Source organism: Myxine glutinosa, chromosome 8 (genome assembly GCF_964187855.1).
Source record: "Myxine glutinosa chromosome 8, kmMyxGlut1.1, whole genome shotgun sequence".
NCBI lineage: Eukaryota > Metazoa > Chordata > Myxini > Myxiniformes > Myxinidae > Myxine > Myxine glutinosa.
Window position 1 is genome coordinate 33,555,887 of NC_136268.1, and position 11,822 is coordinate 33,567,708.

Below are 11,822 nucleotides of genomic sequence, written 5' to 3' on the forward strand. Positions count from 1 at the left end.
CTGGCTGGCACTTTGGCTGTCATCACTGATTGATCCTCAAGCGCAGCATCAACCGCAACCTCATCATTGATCTGTTCATCGGTTTCCTCCACAATAGTGTCAAGAGTGCCAGAAGTATCTGGAACATCATCTCCACTCCTACTATTAAGGAAGCAGTATTTGTAGTTTTGTGTCTCCGTGTAAGACTCAGTGTATCCCAGCCGGTGGAACTTGTTGAGCATCCATTTTGACCCAAATCTATGATCAAGTTGTATGGTGAGCCCCATTTGGTGTGGCAATACTCCAGACCGAGGTCGACAGGCCTTAATAAAATTCTGCCCCCAAACGGCAACTCTTTCGTCTGTCTTGACAATCGGTCTCAAGAACATCTGAAGGCTTGCAGGAACAAATGTCAGCTGACTATCGATGTCAGTCATACTGTGTGTGGTGGGGTATGACTTTGGACCTAAATCAATCAAGGCAATATCATTGGATATGAACTTGAGTGCCGTCTTTATGATCTGAGTCTTCTCATCTCCATGGTCAAGATTAGCATGATGCTCTCGCAGAATATTGTCGGTGCCATCTTTGAGACAGAGTACATCTGCCCTTCTTTCCTGTGTTGTGAAATACAAGGTGTCTTCGTATTTCTCTAGAAGTTTTATCTTTAGCCAATGCTTTGAATAAGAAAGGCTCTTCTCTGGTGACTGATCAAACTCCTGCAGCTTTTCATTGACTTGGTCCATGTTCATTACCCCATGCTCTAATTCTGAGTCTAAACATTCGCAGAATTCAATAAAAACTGCCTCTCGCTCCTCATCAATACTCCTCTGTCCTCTCTTCCTTTTTCCTTCCTCATCAGTCTTGGACAAACTGTCACCTCTCGCAAACATAAGTTTGCATCGCAAATGGTACAGTGTTTCTTCTGCTACCAAGTCGTTGATCCCTTCCAGGCGTCCAGTGACTTCAGTGCCCCAGTCATCCCCGCGACTCCGTGCTGTCTTCAGCAAGCTTGCCTTCAGTGTATCTGCAGTCAAATTATCTGGCACTCTGTATTTCTTTCTAGCTTGTGCTGGATTATTTTTGTAGAGCTGGGCTGGTTGGTTGCAAAGAATGCATACATCCTTATACAGGAGGTCAACTGACTGTGATCTTCTAGAACTGCAGCCAGTTGATGAACTGAACTCACAAGTAGTGCGTCTTCTCTTCAACTTTGATGACTCTTTCTCTGCCTTTGATGCTTGAGCTGACTTCTTGGTGGTTGCAACAAAGTTGTTGTACAGATCATTTTTACACTTCTGGTGGTACCTCAGTTTTCCTTCCTTTTGAGCCTCCTTCATACCTTCCACAACAGTAACATTTTTGACAGTTTCTGCTTGTTTCAATAAAGTTGAGTATCCCTTTGGAGTTGCCTGTATGAGCCTTTCAGCTGGTGTATCCGAGCGTGCACAGATGAAGCAATTGAGCACAGGTGGAGTAACGTCTTCATCCATATTGCTAGACTCCATGTCCTGCAAAGTAGAAAATGAGATATATTTAGAAATTATTTTTCCACAAAGGAGTGTCTGTGGTGAAATATAAATGTTAACAATCAACTCAGAATCATGAAAAACCCTTATTTGACCCCTCATAAGTTACTTAAGGGCCGATTTAAAAAAATAAAAATTCTCGAAAATACTTTTTCGGTACCCGAATTCAACAGCTTTTTTTCTGGGTTTCCCACGGGAGTTGACCTTCAACATTTTAACACATGTTATTACACACCTTTACAAACATATTGGTGAAGAAATTTTTTGGTAACAATTTAGTTAACAGATTTTCATATGTTTCCCTTACTATTAGCCTTGCGGGCCCCATGACAATCATGGTTTCCTGTTTGAGGCAATGTTTTTTTATGGCCGGATGCCCTTCCTGACGCCAACCCTGAGTCGCCTCTTACGATGCGCAGGGATACGGTGTACCTATTCTAAATCGGGGTACACACCGGGATCATTCATCCCAGCAAGCTGGTACTCAATTTGCCGACCTCGAAAGGATGACATCGCGTATCGAGCGAGAATGGTGAAGGGTAGGCAGGGACATAAATACAAGTTTGTGTGGCAAGGGTGCCCAGAAGGCATGAATGGTGTTGGTGTCCTGTTTTCTGAGGAGTTTGTAGACAGTGTGGTGAGTGTCACGAGAGTGAGTGAAAGGTTGATGATGGTGAAAATGATGATTGGAAAACTCTTGGTGAACGTCATCTCGGGATATGCTCCGCAGGTTGGTCGGAGCGATGAAGAGAAGGACAAGTTCTGGTGTGCAATAGAGAAGCTGATGGAAAACGTGAAAGATAAGGAAGTTGTTGTGGTAGGAGGAGACCTAAATGGACATGTGGGAAGGACTATGGATGGTTTTGAGGGAGTTAATGGGGGTTACGGATATGGTGTGAGAAATGGAGAAGGTGAAAGGATTTTGGAGTTTGCTGATGGAGCTGATTTGTTGATTTGTAATACTCAATTACAGAAAGAGGATAATAAGCTTGTTACATACACGTCAGGTGGGTCGACGACAACCGTCGACTACCTGATGGTGCGTAGGCGAGATAGGGGGCACCTCCGGGAAACAAAGGTGATCCCGGGGGAGGAGGCTGTTTCACAGCACCTCTTGGTTGTCTGCGACATAAGGGTGAAAGGTGCGAGGAGAGCTCGGCGGGTGAAGTACCAACCGAGAATGAAGGTGTGGAGGTTGAAAGAGGTGACAGTGAGGGAGGCATTAAAAGAGAGGCTGAGTATGGTAGAGGATGATGTGGTTGAGCTTGAAAGGATGATGTGGTTGAGCTTGAAAGTGGTTGGATGTCAATGAAAGATAGTCTGTTGGGAACCGTTGGTGAGGTATGTGGATGGACAAAAGGACCACCGAGGCACTCGGAAACATGGTGGTGGGATGATGAAGTTGGAAAGAAGATTGACGAGAAGAGGAAGAAGTTCAAGGAGTGGCAGAAGGCGAAGGGTACGGGGGCAGAAAAGGAGGAGCATGAAAGTTATAAGGCAGCCAAGAAGGCTGCAAAGAAAGAGGTAGCAAAGGCGCAGGAGGCATGTAGGAAAATGTTCGGAGAACGCTTGGATTTGGAAGAGGGCCAGAGAGCGGTATTCAGGATTGCAAAGCAGATAGCGAAAGAGAGGTGTGATGTGATGGGGGTGAGTTGCTTGAAGGATGAAGTGGGACAAATCGTTGTGGACCGAGATGGAACTAAAGGAAGATGGAAGAGATATATGGAAATACTGTTGAATGCAGAGAATGAATGGGATGGCAACATAGAGCGTAACCCAGTTTTAGGACCGGCAGAGAAGATAACCGAGAAGGAAGTTGAGGATAACCGAGAAGGAAGATTAAAGCAATGAAGAGAAGAAAAGCGGGAGGGCCGACGGGAGTTGTGCGAGATATGTTTAAGGCAGCGGGAAATTGGGGTGTGAAGAGAATGACGGAGATCTGCAATCTGGTGGTGAAAGAAGGCCGCATTCCAGTGGGTTGGGAACTGAGTACCCTCATCCCTCTATACAAGGGGAAAGGTGACCCTCTGGACTGTGGCTCGTATCGAACGATAAAGTTATTGGAGCATGGAATGAAGGTATTGGAAAGGGTGTTGGAGAGGAGGATAAGGAAGAAAGTGAAGATTGACGAAATGCAGTTTGGATTTATGCCAGGAAGAGGAACGACAGACGCACTTTTTATTGTGAGGCAGTTGCAGGAGAAGTACATGGAGAAGAGAAAGAGGTTGTTTCTTGGGTTTGTTGATCTGGAGAAAGCATTCGATAGGGTTCCACGTGAAGTAGTGACATGGGCATTGAGGAAGTTAGGAGTGGAGGAATGGTTGATCAGAGTGGTGATGGCAATGTACAAAAGAGCGCGCACAGTTGTAAGGACGAAGGACGGGAACAGTGGTGAGTTTGAGGTGAAGGTGGGAGTGCATCAGGGGTCGGTACTAAGTCCACTACTATTTGTAGCTGTGATGGAGGTGCTGGCTCGGAACCTAAAGGAGGGTTTACCGTGGGGGTTGTTGTATGCAGATGATCTGGTGTTGATTGCAGAAAGTATGGATGGACTAAAGGAGAAGATGAGCAAGTGGAAGGAATGTATGGAGACGAAAGGTCTGAAGGTGAATATCGGAAAAACAAAGGTGATGGCAAGTGGTAAAGCATGTGGTGAGGTGGAAGGAACTGGGAAGTGGCCATGTGCTATGTGCAGGAAGGGTGTCGGAGTGAACTCAATTCAATGTACAATGTGCGCTGAGTGGGTTCATCAAAAATGTAGTGGTTTGAGAGGGTCATTAACCAGTGTGGCAGCTACATTCAAGTGTAAGGTGTGCACAGAGGGAGCTGCAGATGGAGGAAATGTTGAGTTGGATTTTGGAGATGGCATGAAGCTGGAAGGTGTGAAAACATTTTGTTACCTAGGAGACATGCTGAATGGAGAAGGTGGATCAGACTCGGCAACGGTTCCTAGAGTGAGATGTGCATGGAAGAAGTTTCGGGAACTGAGTGGCGTGCTGACAAGGAGGGGAGTGTCGTTGAAGCTGAAGGGAAAGGTGCATGCTGCATGTGTGAGAAGTGTTATGATTTATGGAAGCGAGACGTGGGTAATGAACATAGAGCAGCAAAGAAGGCTGGAGAGGGTGGAAATGCGAATGGTTCGGTGGATGTGTGGAGTATCGTTGAGAGAGAGGAAGCCAAATGATGAATTGCGAACGATGATGGGAATAGAGCCTGTGATGGATGCTGTGAAGAGAAACAGTTTGAGATGGTTTGGTCATGTGTTGAGGAAGGACGAAAGTGACTGGTTGAGAAGAGTGATGGAAATGAATGTGGAAGGAAGTAGAGGACGGGGAAGACCGAGAAAGACTTGGCTAAAGATGGTGGAAGAAGAAATGTGGGCAAGGGGGTTAACAAGGGGAGATGCAGAAAATAGGGCAAAATGAAGACGATTGTCATGGGGACCGCAAGGCTAACCCCCGCTCTTGCAGGGAAAATGGCCTTTAAAATGCCTGTTGTTGTTGTTGGAAGGATGACAGGCTGAGTCAACCCTCCTGGTGTTAATTCAGCGATCGACCGGGATTCAAACTCAGGATCCTAGGATCCCAAGCCTGCTCCCTAACCGCTAAGCCAACACCAGGCTAGATACTATAGTGCAGGGGTCGGCAACCTTTTTGACATGAAGTGCCAGTTTGAAATGTTCTTGTTGATTAGTGTGCCATATCAACATTAAGTTTAACATTAAGTTTAATTATGACACCACATCAAAAAAACATTTCCAACAGACATGGAATTTTATTCCATCCATATAGGCTACATGCATAGCAACAACATTTCAAAGAAACATTTATCTCTCATAATCAGGACATTGTAATGATCATTTTATCATTGTAAAATTTGTCCCGCATGAGGTTACAAATTATATGCACGGACCCCATTTCAAAACACTGCTTTCAGTAACTCATTTACAAAGTATTGCATTGGAAACAAATGTCAAAAAGGGAGAATAAACTGTATCAAACAGAAATACCAGTATGATACAAGAATGCTGCCATCCTCATGAAAACATCCACATCTGAGTTGGAAAAAAAGAGATGGACAAACAGCTACATATGCAAACCCATGTGTCCGACAAATAAACAGATGCCTACCAGTCAGTGTGATCCCTGGCCCTGCTTTCCTTTGCTGAGCGCCATTATCTGGGGGTTGTAGTTAGTCACTTTAAGTTGCACACATGCTTCGGAGTGGTCGGTTGTCAAACGACTGCGGGAGGGGCTGAGCACGTTCTTCATGTGTGAGAATATCTGCTCACAGAGGTACGTTGACCCGAAGACTGACAGCAAAGCCAGTGCAACGTTCCGGAGACAGCTGAACTTCTTCGGCACGGATGTCCAGCAGGTGAAGATGCAGGTTCCGTGATCTTGCACTGCCGTGGTTTCTAGTTGTTTCCGTAGCTCTGCAAACTTAGTCACCCACAGTGTTGAACTCTTCAGCTCAATCAGCTGCATTTCCATGTCCTGTATATCCAACCAGTCTATCAGAGGTAAATCCAATTCGTGTCCATCAAAGCTGTCTGGCTTGATCAAGAAAGAGAACATGGGTCCATACTTCTGAAAGTCCCCAAATCGTGTTGTGAACTCCCACTCAAGCTCGCTCATGTATTTGCATATTTCAGCCGTGCTGATGCTGTGCTGCGAGGACAGCTCCATTACGTGTCTGAAGTAGCGGAAAGTGGAGGTAGCAACATCGCTTGAAAAGATTGCTCGCTTGCCGACAAAAGCCGTCCATGTGTCGAACATGTCCAAAACAGTTTGCCCTGCACCTTGCAGTCGGAGATTGAGCTCGTTGAGGTGTCCCGTAATATCCGTGAGAAACACAAGTTTCACAACCCACTTCTCGTCCTCGAGTTCTGGGTAGTTTTGGCCCTTTTCAGCCAGGAAGGCCTTGATGGCATCAAAGCAGCTGACAAACCGCTCCAAAACTTTTCCGCAGCTGAGCCACCTAACCACTGAGTGGAGAGGGATATCTTTGTATGTGCAGTTCATTTCCCCGAGCAGGGACTGGAACTGTCTGTGTGTCAGAGCAGATCGCTTAACTATGAAGTTAATAACCTTTACTACCGTAGCCATAACCTCATTAAGATCTGAATTTGACATCTTTGCACAGAGGTTTTCTTGGTGTATTATGCAGTGGAGTTTCATGATGCGGTGACCGACTTTTTCCTCAATTAATCTGACAGCTCCCCTCTGTTTCCTGACCATGGCAGGGTCGCCATCTGTTGTCACTGCAAAAATCTTCCTGATGTCAATCCCTCGCTCCTCAAAATGTTCCATAAACCCTTGACTATGTCCTCACCTTTTGTTGTGTCAGACATTGGCTTTAAGCAGCAGAGTTTCTCTCTTACAGTCGAATCACAGTATCTTGCAATGACTGCCAAACGTGGTATGTCATTCACGTCCACGCTCTCGTCAAGTGCAATGCTAAATACCACAGCATCTTTTAACCCAGCTATTTGCTGCGCGCTGACATTTTCTGCCATTTCTTCGATGCATCGCTCAACACTTCCAGCTGACATGGGAATATCTTTTATTCTTGATTTGATTGTCTCTGTTTGGCAAGCCTTCAAACAGAACCTCTGAGCTACAGAGAAAAGCCTCCTTAATATATTCGCCATCAGTGAATGGCTTTCCGCGTTTCGCAATGCAATGAGCAATGCGATAGCTTGCTTCAGTCGCATGGTTTTTAGCAGTGGCAAAGCTTTTTAGGGTGTTGGCCTTTTCTTTTTTTTTCTTTTTTGTATACTGAATCGAGGCTCGTGAAAGAGCTAACATTTATTTCACAAACAAACAAACAAAACAAACCAGACAAACAAAATATACAAAAAGAGGGAGCGGAAGACAAGATGGGGAGAGAAGGGGAAGCACACAACCACAACATTTGAGAGCAGGGAGAAGTGTGGGAGAGAGAGGGCTTGGGGGCAGGAGGCGTGGGAGGGGGAGTGGGGGGAGAGGTATAAACACACAAGGGGACCGAAATTAGCGGGGGTAGAAAAGATCAAGGTTTTGGATGGGGGAGGATAAGAGATGGTGGTGAACAGCTGTTTTAAAGACCTGGAGGGTGGAGTGGGATTGAAGAGAGTGAGGGAGTTTGTTCCAGAGGCGGGAGAAAAGAGGAATGAAGGAGTGAAGGTGAGCAGAAAGTCTTGATTTTGGCAGTTTAACCATAAGAGGGTTGCAGGCAGATCTTGTGCGACCTGTAGGAATATTTGGGGGACAGAGCCCAGAGAGGGCTGGGGGGGCAAGGCCAGAGAGGAGACGGTAGAAGACGGAAAGACCACCAACCTGCCTGCGGTGAGTGAGTGAAAGGCCCTTGGAGTTAGCTTCATCGTGGGAGATTCCAATGATTCTGAACGCTTTGGTTTCAACAGCGTGAAGACGGGCTAGGTGTGAGGCAGGAGCACCAGACCAGAGGGGAGAGCAGTATTCCATAGAGCTGCGGATCAAAGCCTTGTATGTGGTGAGGAGCTCAGGTGTGCCAAGGAAGGACTTCGCACGACGGAGGATGCCCAGTCGGCGACTGGCTTTGGAGGCCAGATTTGAAATGTGGTTTTCCCAGGAAAGATCATGGCAAATAGTGAGACCCAAAAGCTTGAGTGACAGAACTTCTTGGAGAGGATTATTCAGAAAGTGGATGGGAGGGTTTTCCAGTCGGTCTTTTCGGAGAGACATCGTAAGAGTGTGAGATTTATCAGGATTGAAAGACATGTTCCATTTGTTTGCCCAGTCTGTGATTTTGTCCAGGTCTGCAGAGAGTGAGGAGGCTGCAGACTACCGATCTGAGGGATGAGGAATGGAGCGACAGAGAGTAGAGTCATCAGCAAAGAGATAGAGAGGATTTTCAAGAGAGTCAGAGAGATCATTGATAAAAAAAAAAAATAACCACATTTAGAGGCCATTTTTCCCCGCAAAGCGGGGGTTGGCCTTTTTCGGGAACCGTGGTTGTTGTTGTTTTTTGGTCCCCTTTTTGAAGCAATGTTTTACGGCCGGATGCCCTTCCTGACGCCAACCCTTTTTGCCGCCTTTAACGACAAACAGGGAATTACCAGTGAACTGGTACTCAATTAGCCGACCTCGGAAGGATGACAGGCTGAGTCAACCCCCCTGGCGTTAATTCAGCGATCGACCGGGATTCGAACCCAGGATCCTAGGATCCTAAGCCGGCACCCTAGCCGCTAGCCCAACACCAGGTCCAGGCCCAACACCAGAGAGATCATTGATGAAGACCAGAAAAAGCACAGGGCACAGAACACTACCTTGGGGAACTCCAGCCTGAACAGGAAGAGGAGATGAGAGAAACCCATTCAGGGCCACACGTTGACTACGACCAGAGAGGAAGTCCGCCAGCCATGCGTGGAGATTTCCATGGATACCAAAGGAGGAGAGTTTGGTGAGCAGAGCAGGGTGCCAGACCGTATCGAAGGCACGTGAAATGTCAAGGGAGACAGCTCTAATTTCCTGTTTGGCGTTGAGGACCTCCATCCATTGTTGAGAAAGCAGAAGCAGCATGTCCAGAGTAGAGTGACCAGGTCTGAAACCAAATTGATGATCAGAGATCAAGCCATTGGAGAAGAGGAAAGATTTCATATCTGAAGCAATGATGGATTCCATGACTTTGCTGATAATTGGGAGAAGGCTGATTGGTCTGTAGTTGCTGGGATCTGTTTTTGCACCTTTTTTGTGCAAAGCGGTGATGTTGGCTGATTTCCAAGCAGATGGCAGATGACCTTGAGCAAAAGAGAGGGTGAAGAGAACAGAGAGAGGGAGTGAAAGAGCGGAAGAACATGATTTTAGGACCCGTGGGCTGATGCCGTCAGGACCAGTTGCAGAATCAGAGTCGAGGGTTGACAGAAACTTTTCCACCTTGTCAGGAGGAAAGGACACAGAGTCCAGGAGCAGCTGGGTACGACTGGGTACAGAGAGGGATGGGTTTGGGACACAAGATTTAGAGGCAAACACAGAGTTGAGGCATTCAGCTTTTTCACGTGCGGAGTCAGCCGTTAAGCCATTTGAGGTGAGGGAGGGGATGGAGGGGGAACAAACACCAGAAACAGATTTGACCAGACGCCACCAGGATTTGGAAGAGGGAGACAGATAAGAGAGTTCGGTCTTGAGAACGGTGAGATATTGTTTCCTGGCTCTCCTGAGGGTGGACACACACTTGTTTCGGGCTTTGTGAAAGGAAATGAGATTTCCTTCCGTTGGATTTGCTTTCCAGGAGACTAAAGCAAGTTGTTTCAGGGCAACAGCCTCACCACAAGATTCCGTGTACCATGGACGGGAGGAAGGGTATGACAACTGAAGACGAGATGGGATAAATCTGTGCATGAGAGAGAGCTATTTACTTTGAAAGAATTCCCAGGATGAGTTGATGTCAGAGGCGGTAGAGATGGGAGACCAGTCCAGATGATTGATGGCTGCTTGAAGACCGTGCCAGTTGGCCTGAGTGAAATGCCAGACTCGTCGACGCTGAGGAGGCTCTCTGAGAATGGTCAGAGAGATGTCCACTTTGACAAGCACATGATCAGATGAGCCGATTGGAGCAGAAGAAGAGCAGCAGACATTTTCAGGGAAGTTTGTCATAACCAAATCCAGAAGAGAAGATGCTCCGTTGACTGAGATCCGAGTCGGGAAATTGACAGATTGTGTCAGTCCCAGTGAGTCGCAGAAGTCCTTTGCTGAAGAGCCATGGCTGGTGAGAGGGTTACCCACACCCAGCCAACTGGCATGGTGACAATTGAAATCACCACATATGAGGAAGAGAGAGTTGGGATGGGTAGATAGAAGTTGGTCCATATTATCAGACAGCGAGATGTAGATGGAGTCATCGCTGTTTGGTGGACGGTACAACACACATATGAACAAAAGGTGGGAGCGAAGGGGAAGCCGTAGCCAAAGGTATTCCTGGGGGTGAGGTGGAGAGAGGGCAGTGGAGGGCGAGTGAGGAAGAGAGTTTTTTTATAAAGATAGCAACCCCACCTCCAGGACGAGGCTCAGGTCTATCATACCTGAGGAGGGAGTAACCTGGGAGAGATACCAAGGCATCAGAGACATCATGAAGGAGGAAAGCTTCTGTTAAGCAGATCACATCTGGTTTGTCAGAAGCAACCTGTATGGAGAGGTCAGTCAAGTTTGAGCGAAGGCCCCAGATGTTTGAGGTCCATACCGTTAATGAAGAGGAAGGGGGAGCATCGGGTCCAGAACAGGGGGGGGGGGAGGGGTAGGGTAAGATGTGGAAGAGGAGGAAGAGGTAGGGAGAGCTGTTGAAGGTGTGTCAGAGATTTCAGAATAGCTTGGAGAAAGGGAAGAATGGGGCGGACAAGAGGTTTGATGGAGATTGGGTGAGGCACAGTGAGGTGTTATTTGAGGAGGGGGAAGAGCGAGGCAGAAGGTTGGGGGAGATGAAGGTGAAAGTTGGAAGGGGGAAGAAGCAGGGAGGATGCTTTGAGGAGGGGTGAGAGGAGAGTCTAGGAGGGGAGGAGCGAGGGAGAGTCTCGGAGGGGAGGGGTGTGGGGGGAGTTTAGGAGGGAGGGGAGGGAAGGGGCAAGGGGGGAGATTTGAAAGGGATGGGTGATGGGGAGGATTTGGAGGGGAGGGGTGAGATTGGATTTTGAAAAGTGTACGATTCATGGGAAACGAACATTTTTTGCAAAATGACTTTGAGACCTTCGAGTCAAAAATACGTTTGAGGACACTGGAGGAGGGATGGAGTTCTGGATAGTTTAGGGAATGTAGAAAGGAGGAACTGTAAGAGATGGTATTATATATATTTTTTGGAATGAATAGATTTGGTGAGCAAGATGAAAGCATCCTTTTGTAGGAAAAGAAGAAAAGGGTGTTATAATATATGAGAGAAAATAGTTGTTCAGGGGAGAGATTATACATTTCTAACCACGTGATCGCGTGATCGCGAACGAAGAACGAACGAACAAATATGAACAACAAATAAACGAATAAGACCTGGGAAGGAAATTTTTTGGGGTTTTTTTTTTTTTTGAGTAGAGATATTAAACAAGGAGGTATGGGGTGAACGACTGGGACGAAACAGAACGAAAATAAAATGATTGCAGCGCATTCGATGAATCGCTGAGAGAAAAACAAAACCACAAGGTCGGAGACGGTACGGTAGACTAAGCCTACGAGTACTAGGCCGCAGAATACTCGATACGCATTAACCGACGATTGTGTATACATGTACGAAAAATTAGCACCGAAAATTTTCCAAACGATACGCTATAGGTACATACACCGAAAGATAGATACAGTCTCGACAAAAACA

At 46.7% G+C, this 11,822-nt stretch overlaps 1 protein-coding gene across 2 annotated transcripts in view; it reads right to left on the reverse strand.

Annotated features, from left to right (window-relative positions):
* Positions 1 to 11,822, reverse strand: part of LOC137432402 (putative Polycomb group protein ASXL2) — a 122,951-nt gene that overhangs the window by 75,979 nt on the left and 35,150 nt on the right. The window lies entirely within an intron of this gene.